Source organism: Panthera pardus, unplaced genomic scaffold, assembly GCF_024362965.1.
Source record: "Panthera pardus isolate Hobbes unplaced genomic scaffold, ASM2436296v1 HiC_scaffold_10, whole genome shotgun sequence".
Taxonomy (NCBI): Eukaryota; Metazoa; Chordata; class Mammalia; order Carnivora; family Felidae; genus Panthera; species Panthera pardus.
Window position 1 is genome coordinate 43,918,825 of NW_026526655.1, and position 17,669 is coordinate 43,936,493.

The 17,669-nt window shown below is 39.7% G+C and overlaps 1 long non-coding RNA gene across 1 annotated transcript in view; it reads left to right on the forward strand.

Annotated features, from left to right (window-relative positions):
• Positions 1–7,962, forward strand: part of LOC109274688 (uncharacterized) — a 74,662-nt gene extending 66,700 nt beyond the window's left edge. Inside the window, exon 3 of the long non-coding RNA XR_002083774.2 lies at positions 6,658–7,962. This is a non-coding gene — a long non-coding RNA (uncharacterized LOC109274688). The remainder of the gene's footprint in view (positions 1–6,657) is intronic.
• The last annotated feature ends 9,707 nt before the right edge of the window (positions 7,963–17,669 follow it).

The window sequence follows — 17,669 nt, forward strand, 5'->3', positions numbered from 1 at the left end:
GTCTTTTAACTTTCCCCTTCCCTTGGCAAAATAGAACCAGCAAAGCATTTTTACACATGCCATTCTGGTCTCAGCATTTCATGTTAGCATGGCAGCAAAGGGAATAAGAGGTTGGCTAATGACAATATGGATTTTTTGGATGGTTTACCACAGATTAGAATACCTTTATACACTGAGCAGCACCCTGGAGGCAATCAGGCATTTAATTGTTGACCTGTGCATTAACCTGCACCTTTTTCTGGGTGAGAAGTTGTCGCTTTGCCAGCATGAATACTTACGAATAAAAATGCATGGCCATTTAACTGGTGTGATTTGAGAAACTATGAGATGTTTCCTACAGCCCTTATTTTCCTTGCCCACCTCTTACACTGTCTGAGATTGCATCTTTATAGACTTATTCCTATGAATTAACAAGCATCTGGACCAGTCCCCATAAAAGTTATGGCACATTGTAATGGTGCCAGTACTCTTTGGCTTGATGTAATACCCCCGATTTCGAATCCGAGAGACCACCAAGGAGCCGATACTGATGCAAACGCATGAGGGTTTATTTGCAAGCTCGAGCTTGGGCCCAAGTATACCCGACACAGTGGAGCAGGGACTTGGACCCCTAGTTTAAGAGGCGTAGCAGTTTTATAGGGGCCAGTGGCCAATGAGATTGTAACACACACAGAAAGTTGCATAGTCATGTCAGTCCACACGCAGGTGGCCAATTGAATTACAATTTACCCTACAGTAACTGTTTGAACTAGCCTATCACTCTGGTCAGAATTGGCACACAAGTTTGGCGGGCAAAAGGCGGGGTTTAAGAATTGGCGCGCAAGTTTGGCGGGCAAAAGGCAGGGTTTACATTCTTTGGTGGTTAGGGGTTCCGCATTCCTATATGAGCCGGTTTCCAGTAAGGGTGTGCTCAACAGCTTGACTAGGGTGGGGGAGTGTCTTAAGCAATAAGTAGGTCATGTGGAGGTTATACATGAGATGGTGGGTGTAGCACAAAATGGAGTTAGTCTTGCTCTGCTTGTCCAGGAGTAGGGGATTTTTGTTAAATTCCTTGGGTCCCACATTGACTTTAGCTTATTAGACCTTAGTTCTTCCCTGGTAACTTGCCAAGGTGCTGGCATTTTGGAAATTAGAGTTTTCATGAATGGGTACTTGAGACGCTGTCCTTTACTGCAAGTCTGGGTGGGGTACCTTAGAAGATACAAGGGCACTGGGTGACTAGGAAAAGAGGAAGAGAGCCTATAGCAGTTGTAGTAGTTTTCTAGGCCTGCCATAAGAAAATATCCACAAACTGGATGGTTTAGAGCAAAAAGATATTAGTGTCACAGTGCTAGAGGGCAGAATTTAAAATCAAGGCATTGACAAGACCATATAGTCTTCAGAAGGTGCTGGGGGAGCATCTGTTTTAGGCCTGTCTTCTAGCTTCTGGTATTCTCAGGTGTTCCTTGGATTACAGGTGGCTTTCTTCTTCCTGTGTCTCTTCATATTATCTTCCCTTTGTATCTCTGTGTCCAAATTTCCAATTTTTATAAGGACACCAGTCTTATTGGATTAGGGCCCAACCTAATGGCTTCATTTTACTTGATTAGTTCTATAAAACTCCTGTCTTCATAAATTACGTCACATTTTGAGGTACTAGGGGTTAATACTCCATCATAAGACTCTGGGGGAGGACACACAATTCAATCTATAACAGAGGTGTGTGTGTGTGTGTGTGTGTGTGTGTGTGAGAGAGAGAGAGAGAGAGAGAGAGAGAGTGTGTGTGTGTGTGTGTGTGTGTGTGTGTGCGTGTTGGGCTAGAGTCTGAGGGAGAAAGTATATAAGGCACTTGAAAATAGAACTTACCTAATTCACATTATGCCCTGGGATGGCCCTGCCTATTTAGTGACTTTGTGCACTAAGAAGTCATGGCTAGTTCAGGTGTAACTCCTAGAATCAAAAAAGTTGGCTGATCAGAATCAGCTAAATTTTATAACTAAAAGAGTCAGGCAACAGTAATGTTCAAAGCAAGCAGGAAGTCAGGAATCTGGGCAGGTAAGACAAAGGTGGAGAAACTGGCTTTTAGAAGCCATGACTAGGTAAGAGCTCAGATATCTAAAGAAGCATTTTTTCCTCAACTTTTATTGTTCAGGCATACTGAAAAGTTGAAAGAATTAAACAGGGAACACCCATATACCTAACACCTCAATACTATGATTAACATTTTGGTATATTTATTTTATCACATATCTTTCTATTCATGCCTTTTTTATTTTTTGTATTCCTGATGTTTTGATATCTGGGGTCTTGCCTTGCTGATCTGGAGAGCCTGCCCCTCCCAGCACTAGCCAATTCCTAGAGATAGTAAAGTGACTTGCCTTTCATTTGCTAACTAATCAATTAATCCAGAGCCCACACCCCGACTACCTCCTCCATGGGGCTTTCACTCTCAGGGCCACTATTTCTCTGTTGTAATCACCCCAGGGCCAGGTATCAGGCAATGAGAGAGAGAGAGAAAGAGAGAGAGAGAGAGAGAGAGAGCGAGCTCTACACCTCAGAGCCTGCTGAAATTACTCAAACTAGCCAATCCTAAACCTGTTTGTCCTGCCTTGCCTTGCCTGCCCTGGGAGCCACAATAAAAGCCCTTGCCCACATTTCCCCCTGGCTCTCTGCCTCCTAACCAACCCTGACACTTCTCCATGTGCCCTCTGTGCCCTGGATGTCCCTCCCTCTTGGGAACTGTGAGGAACAATCTTTTTAGTGTCAGCCATTTTCTTGATCTATTGACCTCACTATACCTGAATAATAAAAAAAAAACCCTAAATTTTAGGGGTACCTGGCTGGCTCAATTGGTTAAGTGTCTGACTTTGGCTCAGCTCATGATCTCGCAGTTCGGTTAGTGAATTTGAGCCTCTCCCTGCATCTGGTCTGAGCTCTCAGCGTGGAGCCTGCTTGAATTCCTCTGTCCCCCCCCCCCCCCTTGCTCCCACTGTCTCTCTCAAAAATAAACAACAAAAAATCATCTTTATTGAAATATAATTTACCTTTAACAAAATTTGCCAATTTTGAGCATGCAATTTAGTTTTCTAAAAAAAAACAAAAAACAAAAACCCTATTAAAAACTACCACCACAATCACAATATAGAACACTTATGTAACCTAAAAAAAATGTCCTCATTTCCCTTTACAGCCAATCCATTCTCCTCATCTGCCCCTAGAAACCGCTGATCAACTTTCCATCACTATAGTTTTGCCTTTTCTAGAATTTCATATAAACTGTATGTGATCTTTTCTGTCCGTCTCTTTTCAATGGGCATAATTACACTTTTGAGATTAATTGATTTTGTTGCTTGTATCAACAGTTCACTTCTCTTTATGGCTATGTAGTATATCATTGTATGTATATGCCACAACTTATCTATCCATTCACCAGTTAATGAATATTTGGATTGTTTCTAGTCTGGGGCTATTGTAAACAAAGCTACTATGAACACTAAAGTACAGATCTTTGTATGGAGCATATTTTTTCTTTTATCTTGAGTAGATACCTAAGAGTAAGATTTCTAGGTCATGTGTTAAGTGCATGTTTAATCTTGTATGAAATTGTCAAACTGCTTTCCGAAGTAGCATTTTGCATTTCCACAGCAATGTATGAGAGTTCCAAAGACTCTAATTATTGACAGGACTTGGTATTATTTGTCTTTTCAACTTAGGCATTCTGATGCATGTGTAGTGGTGCTTAATTATGATTTTAATTTACATTTCCCTAATGATTAATGAAGTTGAGCATCTTTTTTATGAACTTACTCGAATATCTTCTTTTGTGAAATCTGCTTATTTTTTTTGTCCATTTCTTAATTGGGTTGTTTGCCTTTATTAACCTGTGAGTTCTTTAAATATCCTGGATAGAAGTCCTTTATCAGATACATATTTTGCAAATCTTTTTTTCCCAGTGAAGAAGCAGTTCTTAAGCAGGAAATACTTGCATTCAGGGGCGATAAAGGGTCCCAAATCCAGGCAGCTGAGTAATTTAGGGCAACATGTCAACAATGAGAATGCTGAATTGTGAACCTCATTCTGAGACAGAAGTTCTGGCCCAGCCATGGTTCTTTTATATACTTCTGGTTAGGGAAGAACCACTTGCAGTGCATGAATAGCCCAATATACATACTGTGAGGGTGGCTCTGTCTGGCCTACCCACAAGGAGTATAATACCCTTTTATGACATTTGTGGCAGGGCATTTGGGGAGCAAGGAGGAAGAGGAAGTAAGTCAGGAGAGAGAGGGGTTAGTAAGAAATTAACATGAACTTGAGCCAATGGGAATGGTGGCTACAGTATTCATGGAGAAGGTTAGCTTTCCATGAGCAAGTCCTGATAAGAGAGTAGCAAATTCAGACTCATTCTGGGCAAACATTGATAGTTTAGGGAAAAGCTAAATCCAAGGTTAATGGGATGGTAAGATGGGGGTACATATACAGAAGTCTAGAACAGAGAAGATAACTAATCCATGAGAGCTTGACATCATGGAAGGATGGGGCCTGTGGCAGTCATGACTATGTGATTAGTACTTATATATTACTTGTAAGTTTGATTCTTCTTCCAGAAACATTTAAATAGAAAACTTAGTGAGTTTTGTAGACAGAGCCCTAGTGAATATCTTACTCTGCAGTGTCTTAGGACTGACTTTGTACATATGGAAGTCAGCCAGATCTCCTGGGTGGATCATTAAACTGGAATTCTTTTCTTGGAACACCAGTACCTTAGTGTGTGACCTTGACCTAAGGCTAGTCATCAACCTGTCAAGAGGAATGACCCCAGGGATAAGGCCCTGCTGCCTCTACTTAAAGACTGTTCTTCAAAACAAAACAAAACAAAACAAAACAAACAAAAAAACAACAACAATGGATACAAAAAAGAAAATCATCTCTGGTTTCTGCTTGCTTAAAGAGAATGTTATGAGGATTCTAGAGGTAATATCTCTGGAGGACTTTGAGCTCCATCAGTAAAAATCTTGTATACATATAAACCAAAGGAATTCTGGTAGACAAACATGGCAATATTGTATATCAGTCTTTTGTGTCTGTTTTCAGATTCTTTTTTTAAATTGGCTTGGGTCCAGAAGTAGGCATGGTATAGACAGAATATGCCCAGTATTGGGTTTTTAACTCAATCCCTTCCTTTAAAATAAGGGCCAGGAGAGGCACCTGGGTGTCTCGGTGGGTTAAACGTCCAACTCTTGATTTCAGCTCAGGTAACAATTTCAGTGTGTGAGATCCAGCTCCTAGCTCTGTCCTGACAGCATGAAGCTGCTTTGGATTCTCTCCCCGCCGTTGCCCCTCCCCTGCTCACTTGTGCATGCACACATGCATGTGCATGCCGTGCTCTCTGTCTCCCTCTCACCTTCTCTCTCTCTCTCTCTCTCAAAATAAAGAAATAAACATTAAAAAAAATAATAAGGGCAATTGTAGATTTTCATCAGGGACCTTAACAGTAGGCCTCCCTCACAATGAGAAGTAAAACTAAGTATACGTGAGTCCTGCGTGACAAGTATTTTAATGAGAAATTTATACATAACTTGAATTATTGATATCATGCATCTTTCAATGAAATGATTATCAATATTATTTTGAGTGTTATTCCCCTGTTACTTCAAGTTCTATAGGTTTTACATAATTGTAAAGTGCCTAACATTATTATGAAACATTGTAAGATATGATTTTGATTCTAACAGTTTATTCTTGACACTGGTATTTAATTCAGAGAATAAGATCAAGAGGATCTTGATGAGGATCAAGGATCATGAGGATGCTCATGAACTCTGAAGGAGAAAAGATCATTTGGATTTAGTGTCTATGTGTGTATTTTTCTCTAAGTTTTATGAGGTAGTTACATAAAAGGGACTTCTAAAATAGAAAAGGATGATGAAAATGGGCTGAACATTTCAAACAAAGTTCAGTGTGAAATCAGTAGTATATTCAGTAGGGGTGACAGGGAACAAAGATGTGGAGGAAAAAGGAGAAAAGGAAAATCAGCAAGCAGTAAAAATAATGATTGGGGTCAGGCAGTAACAGTAAAATCAAGAAACTTGAATATGATGGAAAAAACCATGGGTAGCTATAAAAGAGGCATTTGAAATAGGAAATGATGTGAGAGGAGAAGATAATTTTAGTACAGTTAAAGGAAGTAGCAGCTATGGGTGCTAAAAGAGAGGATTAATTTTAAATGTGTCCCAGAAGTAAGAGAAATATTTTTTAAGGGGTGGGGAAAGAATGATGGAAAAAGCCTAGTTGAGTGTTATATGGCTATTTCAAGCAAGATTCTACGTAGAGTATTATGACCATTTGGGTGCACCGTACTTTTACTGGCACATTGATGAACCAGAGGTCATTCAAGACACCAGGGTGGTGAGAAATGGCAGCTCTCCTCAGATATCTGTAGGTCTGCCATAAGGAAGAAAGATCACATTTGACTTTATACTGTTCAAAAGAAAGAAATAGACCTAAGGAAAGTTAGAGGAAGGCAGATTTTGCTTAATATAATGCTCTAACAATTAGACATGCCCCTATAACAGAATGGGCTGTATTTGTACAGTAACAGTTTCCATCTTTGCGAGTATTCAAGCAGAAAATATGCAATAACCTGACTAACTAATCAAATGGTTTATTTTACCTTATAAGGTCCTTTTTGTCTGGAGGATCATGTGATTTGCAGACAGTGAACCCAAGGCCTCATAGCCCTGATGCTGCACTTTGCTCTTTTACAAGAGTTGCTGCTTTCCCAACACCCCCACCTGCCAGGAGGAGAGGAAGCCAGAGGTACTTGCTATGACCATCCTTTTGGCACAATCTGTTGCTGGTACATTGAGTGTCAGCTACTGCTTTTTTTTACTTCTCTTTATTATTAATTCTGGGCCCCTGAGCAAAAGTTTTTGAAGGCCTTTCCCCTCCTTGTTAATTATAACATGGTATCAGTCAGAGTCCAAGCAGAAAACAGATGAGCATTCAAACAGAGTAATTTGAGGAGGATTCAATAAAGAAACTGTTCACAAAGGTGTGGACACTATTTACAGAAACCAACAAGGGATGGCACCGTCCCCAGGACTTGTGATAGGGAGAGGCATTACTACTGCAGTCCTGAAGATGGAGAATATGGAGCTATTTCCACACCCTGGAGAGGGTGGTTGTATGGAGAGGACGGCCTGAAAGGAGAGTTTGCAGCCAACACACAGCAAGAGAGCCAGGGAAAGAAATAACCCAGCCTCACTTTTCTTCTGCTGGTGCCTCTCACTGCCAAACCTGACCATGAGCTGGGCATGAAGGGAGCCAGCTGACATCTGTATGGGTCAGCCTCCTGGGGCACAGAGCAGGACAGAACTGAGGAGAGAAGGAGTCTGGAGAGGCTAATGGAAGAAACCACAGAAAGAAAATTCCTCCCTAAGGTACAGCTGGTGCTTAAGCAGTTTCTGTACTGTTAGGAATGCGGCAACGTATCTTGGAAGAACTTAATTAAGGCCTCCACCCTCTGCTAGCCACCCTGAGGTCTTGCCTGTCAGAATTACAGTTTTCTGCAAGGTTTTTCCTGATGGTCAGTGTTTAGTCCCCTCCACCTTCAAGGAAAGGACACATGGTAATTTTATTTAAAAAAAGACATGTAGAAGTCCTTCCTTTTAGTCAGGTGCTAGAGTTTCCCCACTTTAGAGCAAAGGAGAAACATCTAGACAGAAAGGCAGTTTCACTCTGAAGTAATTGAAGCTTAAGCTTTGGGGTCCCTTGCTTGGACCTCTGTGAATGTTGGGAGTTTCTGGGGTTGGTAGAATGTTCTAAGTGGGGGAGGGAAGTCAGATTGCACTTCTATGTAAACATTTCTGTAAATTGCCCAGAGAAGTGTCACAAGGAAGAGATCTGGCCTTCCAAAGTTCCAAAGTTCCAAGGTAATTTGTCATGAATCCTTTTCTTATCCTTAATAAATATTCATTTTTTGTACCCAACTTTGTATTTGTATTTTGTATTTTATATTCTTTTTTCTTAAGAAGAATCAACCAAGTAATATAAGCTTTAGCCCTCACAAAACCTGGATCCACCCTAACTATGTGGAATTTTCATTATACTCAAAACTAGGTCAGCAGTCTGTTTATAATGCAGGAGAGTGGATGGCTTTGGTATGGAGAGTCACAGGGATTTTGTATGTTTACAATGGAAAGTTTATGCATGAGAGAGAGAGTGAGCACGTATGTAGGTTTTATCTGTGAATAAAAGAATGGCTCCTATCTACTAGCAAACAGGCATCAAGGAATCAAAGTTTACTATTCTTCGCCACCTTTTGGCTGCTGCTCCATTTCTCTCCTCCACGTAAGTGTTCCTTGAACACACGCTTTATACAAGGTGTATCCACCTCAGAGTCTTGGCTGGCTCAGTCAATGGAACATGTTACTCTTAATCTCAGGGTTGTGAGTTCAAGCCCCATGTTGGTTATAGAGTTTACTTTAAAAAAATTGAGAATAAAAAATTATGTGTCCAACTCTCAACTACATCTATGGCTTTGACTCTCTTTAATCAACTTTGTTTCCCTTCCTTCTGTATCCCTCTCATCCCTAGGAGCTGCCCCTCAACTCGGATATTAACAGCAACTTTATGGAAAAGTCAAAGGACAATTTCCAATATTGTCATTTCAATTTCTGACTTGTTGCCTCACCAGTGCACCAGTTCTCCCTTCAGTCGTGACTAACATGACTTCTTTAAAAGCTTGGCCACTGAACTCTGGCTTCTGTGGGATCATTTGCTTTGAGGATTCTATTTTACCATTTTCTGTATCTATTGGAGTTCCTTAGTCTTTTTTCTCCTGGGTGTAATCTAGGCTAGGAATCACTGCCCTCCTATTCAATTAGGCTCTGCCCGTACTGAGATCACACATATTTCTCTTCAATCATTTCTCCTCAGTTTTCATGCCAACCTCTTTGGCTGCTTCTTTCTTTTTTTGCCTCTTTCCAATCCATTTATTTGTTAAGTCCGTACAATGGGATCTTCTTTTATCCTGAGTACTGGTATAAGCTCTTGGGTAGGCTCTCCCCTCCAGATCTAATCTTCTATAACCACTTCTCAGAGTAACAGTGGACATCTCAAACCACTCATCTAACATCACTCCACTCCCTAAGACTCTGTAGTGGCCTTCAATAATCCCTCAAAGCATATCCAAACTGTTTTCCAGGAGTCACATCACTTCCTTATTTAAGATTCAGTTGCTTATGGGACACCTGGGTGGTTCAGTTGGTTAAGCATACAACTCTAGATTTTGGCTTAGGTCATGATCTTGTGGTTGTGATATCTGGCTCCACACCATGGGGCCTGCTTAAGACTCTCTTTCTCCCTCACCCTTGGCCCCTCCCTTGCACATATTCCCAATCTCTCTCTCTCTCTAAAAAAAGAGAAAAAGAAGATTCACTTGCTCAAATCTCCTTTTGTCTAATTCTATCCCTACTTTTTCTAAAACTACATGATACATATATAGTGACTCCTTCTGCTACTTACTATGTGCCAGACTCCATGCTATGTACTTAATTTGACCTAAGTAGGTTGCCCAAAGTTATAGACTTAATAAGGGTCTTAGTGGTGTTTGAATTAGGTGTCTCTATTCATACTCTCAACCACTGTCCCAATGTTCTCAGGATATGGGTCATTGACCACCTGCATCAGGGTCTCATGGAGTGTCATTTAAAGTGCAGATTCCCAGGTCCCACCCCTTATCTATGTAAATGATGAAAAGGAATCAGTTATATAAAGATCTAATGAAGGAATCTTCTAGGCAGAGAGAACAGTAAACGCTGAGAAGGGCAATAAGCAAGGATCAGAATAAAGGCTAGTAAAGCTGGAGGACAATGAGACCAGAGAGGTAGAAGGGGTCAGCTCCTGAGGATCTGGAAGCTTTGGATATTCGTTTAGTTAGACAGGAATCTCTAGGACAGTTGTAAACAGATGAATAAGCTCCGCCTTATATTTTAACAGATGGCAGCTGCCCACTAAAGAGTTGTAGGATGGTGGAGTTGTTTCAGAAGCAGCTCCCCAGCCAGGGCATCTTCCTTTCATCAAGAGAGACCATGGATGAATTATTGCAATTGGAAAGTGGGCAGGAGTGATTTATGTGTCACTCTTGGGCACAAGTATCAGAGAAATAGATGTACCTGCTTCACTTTTTCTTCCTCTTCTACCAGCCAGATGGATGTTAACTTCATATATTGAAGATAAATAGGCTTTGCCCTATCCTAGTGTGGCCCTGACAAAAAAAAACCCTATATGGGACTATTAGGCAAATGAGAAGTAGAATCACATTACTCAAATATGGGGGTTTCTTTGTTATAGTAGTTACTGCTCCCTCAAATGATACAAATCATATGACTTATGCTTTGCTGAGATTATGTTGGCTACTGGGTGGATGATAGTCTGGGGGTGGGAGGAGATGGCAGCAAGGGTGGGAGCAGGGAAACCAGTTAGGTGGTTCTAGTGGGACTGATGGTGACTTAGATTAGGTTGGTGGCACTGGAGTGATATGAAGTGAAGATCCTAGATATACTCTGGAAGAATTTTTTTTTTAGATATTTATTTATTTTTGACAGAGAATGAGTGGGGAGCAGCAGAGAGAGAGGGGGGACAGAGAATCTGAAGTGGGCTCTGTGCTGACAGCAGAGAGCCCAGTGGAGGGCTTGAACTCATGATCCATGAGATCATGACCTGAGCCGAAATCAGATGCTTAACTGACTGAGCCACCTGGGCGATCCTGGAAGAAATTTTGTGTGTGTGTGAAACTAGCAAGGTGTATGAGTGCATTAGATGTTGGGTGTGACAAAAGAAAGGAACAAGAAAGGGTGTGAAAAGAAAGGAACCAAGGACTGCAAGGGGTTTGGCTTGAACTCACTGAAAAAAACAGAGATGCCATTTTCTGAGATGGAGACCAGAACTCTCAAAATCCTCCCTTGATTGCAGTTCTCCCAGTTAGCTCCATTTGTCCTGAATGATCTCTTAGCTGTGGCCCTTAGACCACATTATTCATCACCTGTGGCCTGATCCACATGCTACAGATCTTACGTGTACTTCACACATTAATGCTCAGGAAAAAACTTGGCCTACACTCTCTCAGCCTGAACATCTGATAAAGTGAAACTCAAAAACATGAAAGTGGCAGTTTTAACCTCATATGGATTTAAGTTGTTTTTTTCATTCTTACCAAGCTAGAGGAAAGATAGAGAAGAACTGTGTATTTTATGTCTGCAATTAAGAAGTAAAGGTGATGATGTTAATCACAAATGTCTGTAGTTCTGGGCTAACCTTGATTTGGAGTATGGTTACAACATACTTTATAACCACATAGCTCTGATGAGATTTATGTTTATTGATCCTTTCCTCTCTGTGTCCTCTGAATGTGGGTGCACTCAGGGTCACAGTGTCTCCAGGTCAGGGTTCTGTAAATGCCCTAGGGGTTGGAGATGAACCAGCTCTGTCAGGCTAGAGCGGTCAGCCAATGATGGCTCTCCCCTGGGCTCTCAGGAGAGGTGGCTACTTCCTTTTGAACATGGTCATGGTAATAGTTGTAATGTCTACTTGGGGCAAGTAAAAGAGAACCCCCAGAAAGATTAGGTAGCTGGAGTTGGACTCAAGAAATAGGCTTTGCTTATGAATATGCATTATGGTTCAGGGGAAGTACTCTAGTTTTTTTCCTTCACTTCCAACTGAACTGTCACTGTTAGCATTTGAGTTTTCTGTGACTGTCACTGCCATCCATAAGCATGCCCAAGTGGAACTAAGCCAAGTCCCCAACTGTGAGATGTCTCTTCAGTCTTAGGGGAGAAAGGGACAGAGGGTGAAGGGAGAAGGTGCAGAAAGGGGAAACTCATTATATATCCCTTGGAAAACTATTCCTTCTGATCTGTCACTTCCTACTCTTCCACCCATGCCTTCACACACACTCTATAATTCTCCATCTGTTTCCAGCCAGTCACTGGGAATTGAATATGAGTGACTTCTGCAACCAAGAGAAATGAGCAGTAGTGATGACTCTATACTTCTGTTCATTCATTCATTCATTCATTCATTCATGGTGTCTAATCCAAAGATGAAAAAGACATAGCCCTTGTCCTCAAGGAGCTCTATTTGTGAAAATAATAATATAAGTTACTGTGGTAACAGAAGTGTGAGAACAAAGTACTCTAGATGCAACAAAGAGGACCAGTTAGTCATGCAGGTCTGTGTGTTTATGTCTGTGTGTATGCAGGTAAACTGTGACAAAAGGCAGGCTTTACAGAGAACATGCTATCAGAGGAATCTCGAAAGATGGGTAAGATTTCATCATTCAGAGAAGGGAAAGGGCTGAGGAGAGGAAAGACAGGAAACAGAATGTGAAAAAACATTATATTCTATTGATATCTAGGAATTATGTCCTGAGGATATTCTTGGCTGAATAAATCAATATGTGTCATCATACCATAATATAATGATTTACCAATAGCAGCAATGGCCTATATTTTAACCATGGACTCTCTCATTGGTGTCATTAGTGATGTGAGCTGGAAACCTGAGCGTATTCTATCATAAAGTTATTTGTAACATAAGGGAGTGTTTACACTGTTTTATCTGCTTTAGTTTCATTTTCAACCTACAATTTAAATGTTTTTATTTATTTTTGAGAGAGAGAGAAAGACAGAGCATGAGCAGGGGAGAGGCAGAGAGAGAGAGAGAGAGAGAGAGAGAGGGAGGGAGAGAGGGAGGGAGGGAGACACAGAATCCGAAGCAGGCTCCAGGCTTTGAGCTGTCAACACAGAGCCTGATGCGGGGCTTGAACTCGTGAACTGCGAGCTCATGACCTGAGCCGAAGTCAGAAGCTCAACCGACCGAGCCACCCAGGTGCCCCAAGAGTGAATTTGACTCTTTTTTTTTTAATATACGAAATTTATTGTTAAATTGGTTTCCATACAACACCCAGTGCTCATCCCAAAAGGTGCCCTCTTCAATGCCCATCACCTACCCTCCCCTCCCTTCCACCCCCCCATCAACCCTCAGTTTGTTCTCAGTTTTCAAGAGTCTCTTATGCTTTGGCTCTCTCCCACTCTAACCTCATTTTTTTTTCCTTCCCCTCCCCCATGGGTTTCTGTTAAGTTTCTCAGGATCCACATAAGAGTGAAAACATATGGTATCTGTCTTTCTCTGTATGGTTTATTTCACTTAGCATAACACTCTCCAGTTCCATCCACATTGCTACAAAGGGCCATATTTCATTCTTTCTCATTGCCACATAGTACTCCATTGTGTATATAAACCACAATTTCTTTATCCATTCATCAGTTGATGGACACTTAGGCTTTTTCCACAATTTGGCTATTGTTGAGAGTGCTGCTATAAACATTGGGGTACAAGTGCCCCTATGCATCAGCCCTCCTGTATCCCTTGGGTAAATTCCTAGCAGTGCTACTGCTGGGTCATAGGGTAGGTCTATTTTTAATTTTTCGAGGAACCTCCACACTGTTTTCCAGAGTTCAACCTAGAATTTAATGTGCACCATTTAGTAGGTGTAATGTGGTTGATTTGCTACAAATGAAAAGTTGAATGAATTGATGGTAGATAATCTACACAAAACTCAGATTAAACCATTTGAATCTCCCACTAGATGGCATAGGAAGAACCTAGAATAACAATACCTAATTCTCATGCTAGAGTCAATAAAAAGAAGTTTCTGTTTCTATGGTTGAATGATTCTGAGTATTTTCTATTAAAAGCAAATACTCTATAAGTAATATCTTTGTAATTATGTTTCTTCTTTAATAATGATTTATTTCTAAGCAGTAATAAATATATGTGGTTTAAAATTCATAGTAAATAGGAGAATATGATGAAAGTTTATTAAACTCTTTTTAAAATAGATTAAAACCATTCTTTTTTCATCAAGCTGTTTTTTTATTCATTTTTAATTTTTCCAGGCTAGCATTTTTCCATATGGGTTCTTGGAGAGCCAAAGTCAGGGTTTGTCTTAGTGATATCACTCTCAGAGATTCCTGACTTGGGGAAGAAAATAAAAGTTAATAACTCTGTATTATTGTGACCCTAGTAGACTGTCATCTACCACTTACAGATTTTATAGAGCAATCAAAAGTGAAGCAATCCATATTTACCGATTAGGAGTAAGAGGGAAATATCACATGACCTGTGTAAGTAAGTCCACATTACTTTAAGAACACTAACAAGTATTACTCAAGGTAAAAAGAAATCCTACTTACTTCTCTATCACTTGACCTTTAATTACAGAACCTGTTTAATCCCCATATAATTATTCAAAACATTGAATCCCAATGAATTTCTTCTTCATGTGAACCTCACACAGCCCTAGTCTAACTCTATTGTAAGAATGTTGACAGAATGTGAATTTTGATAAGCAGCCATAAGTAAATGATGGGGAGCCAGAGCTATATTATAAAAATTCAGCTAGTCTTTTCTGGGTACACCAGGACTCAAACTTCCCCAAATCCCTAGTTCTGAGTTACCTGGAGTAGAGCTTCATTGGGTAGGCACCAATGCTTGGAAAGACTGCTTGATCATGAATACAGAGCCAAGTAAATATGTCTTCCAAATAAACGCAGATCTTTGATATAACCGGTACTACGGCACCACAAGGATTCCATCAACAGGTATTTATTGAATGACTTCTCTGGGCCACACTCTGTGCTGGGCCCTGAGCTAGCTTAAACAATCTGACTCTAATATTGGGGCAGCAGGTAAGGAGGCAGGAATAGTATCACTTTCAATAATGGTCTTTTACTGCAACAAGGGTCTCATAAATCATGGTTGTTTGCAGCATTAGAATCAAAAGGACACTTAACTTGAACCACAGTGCCCCCTGGTAACCATAACTGATATTCCACCTAGCTAATGAGAGTTCTCACTGAATGTAGAAGTACTGCTCAATTCTATTTCAATAAGTACAACAAGCAGGAACAGAAAACCATTGGGGCAATGCTCCCAATGCAGGATTTTTTTTCTATACTGTATAACCCTTCAATGCCTCTCATCAGAATCTCCTGAATCACTTGTTTTAATGAACATTCTGGAGCCCTACTATAGATCACTGAATCACATCTCGATTGTTTGACCAGGAGGCTAGAGCAAAAAACATGAATGGACCAGTTCCCAAGCACATAAGAGACCACCATGGACACTCTATGAATCAAAAGTGTGGTGTGGGGGCCTGGAGATGTGACGAGTTCCTAAGCACAACTATGGTCCAGAGACGTTACAGTTTGGGCCTTGACATTAATGTGATGTCATTTCCTGTTGCTTAAGTAAGGACCAGCTTACAAGTGTCCTTCTCTAGGGAAAACAGCAAAGAATTAATTGACTGAAGGCACCAAGTATGGATTCTGCTTATATAACTTACTTACCAGAAATTATTTATCTGGAATGCATCATTTCATTACTGAGTTTTAATACCAGTAAAAATCATGTGACTTCACCTGACACCTGGGACTAGTCTTCCCTAATTCATTAATGCACAGAACTATCAGAAATCAAAATGCAGAGGAGCACTAACATGGAGTCCCCACATGTTCGGGTAAATGTTGTTGCTTTGAAGCAGAATTAAATTTGGGGAACTCATAGAAAAATCAAAATTGATTTTTTAAAATACTTGTTTGTTTGGTGATATGTATATATGCACTGTACATGTATCTGTGTAAAAGTCATAGGTTCTAAAACAAGTCCAGCATTGTACTGGGAGTTTAACTTTTATTCCCTAATTTTCACAACAGTCCTGCTGATGGAAATTATTGTGTTCCACCATTATACAGTGTAGGAACCTAAAGCTTAAGTAACTTGCCCAAGGTGACATAACATAGCAAATAAAGAGCTTGAACCCTCCAAAATCCATGACATTTCCATCATTCCATGCTTATAAAGAAACATGGAAAGAAATTAATGCATAAAAGAAAGATATTAAATGCTAAAACTTTCATGACAATTTTTTTCCTTTGCAATATCAGAAATATCCAGTAGGCTGTACTCCTGAATCAGTTTTCTAATTGAAACCCAGAGCCATTAAACTGATTTTTCTTAGAGCTTCAGGTGGTTTTTTTGATGTATTACTTTAAATGGAATCTACAATAATAATTTATAAATTTCTAAATGCACCTGAAAGTGAAAAGAAAATATTATTTTGTATGCATTGGTTTTAGGTCCTTAACTGCTTTTTTTTATATATATATATTAAAATAGCACCCTATTAAAATTGTTTGTGAAATTTATTGATGCTTCCCAGCTAGGGACAGAATTTTATTTTATTCCGTCATTGTGAAAGCCATGCTATTTTATCACGGGCTACCACACAGCTTACCCTGATTTACAGAAGTGTGATGAGTTTATCAGCATGTCTCCAGGCACAGTTATTTTAGAATCATCAAAGACAGTGCTTCACAAAGTATGGTATTTTTTTACACAAAATGTTGTGATATTTTTTTACAAATATCCCAGTGACTCTTAGACACATATAAGTTTGAGGACCACACTGATCCATGTGGTATTATTTGAGGGGACTAGGAAGGATCTTGCTCTTAATATTTTATCTACTGCTTGATCAAAAATCAATTAATTTTATAGAATAAAGCAAGGATGTCTCCTTTAGATTCCAAGTTCATTAAGCCATAAATATTTTAGACTGAGTTTTTTGTATTAACTAGGTACTTCACCTTTGTAGAAGAACTAGGAAAGGGGACAATTAAACAGGAGTGATGTTTGAAGAGAGACTACAAAAGCCTAATTTGAACGCTTCGCTTCTGAGATATGAGATATGGACACCTCACATTATTCATTAAGGAGATGTCATAGTTTCAGTATAACATCTTCAGTATAATATCCTTTAACCAACTCCTGTATCCTGCAAAGACAACCTTATAGAAGTCTACTCAACGATAACCGAGCAATACTTAATACTCTGAGTATAGGTAAAAATGTACTGTCATATTTACTTAGTTTTGTGTATTTTTAGTGTAGATAGAACCTATATACTCAAAGGCATAAAAACAAAACATGAGACACATAAGAAAATTAATATCATTACCTTGTAATAGAACTTAAACTTGTTTTCAAATAATACGCATCTAGCTATTAACTAGACCAGGCTCCATATGACTTCCTGTTGCTTCAAAATAGATACAGATATAGCATGGATGATCCTGGAAAGCAGTATAAGTGAAAGAAGCCAGACACAAAAGGACACATATTGTACGGTTCCATTTATGTGAAATATCCAGAATAGGCAAATCCATAGGAAGCGGATAGAGATAGAAAGCGGATTACTGGCTGTCAGAAGCCAGGAGAAGGGGTAATGTGGAGTGACTGTTTAATGAGTAGGGGGTTTCCTTTTAGAATGATGAAAATGTTCTTGAACTAGATGGTGGTGATGGTTGTACAACATTGTGAAAGTATAGCATGCCACTGAATTGTATACTTTAAAATGGTAAACTTTATGTTATGTGTATTTTACCACAATAACAAATCATACGTAAAATTAAATAGAATAAAATAAAATCTCCCCTCAAAGGATGAAGATGGATAGTATTCAGGATATAGAAAAGAATGTGCCACTGGGGTTGAAGGGAATTCTAAGAGATACACCCCAATGTGTTTTAAGGGGTGACACTAAATTTGGGAAAATGTCAGGTTTC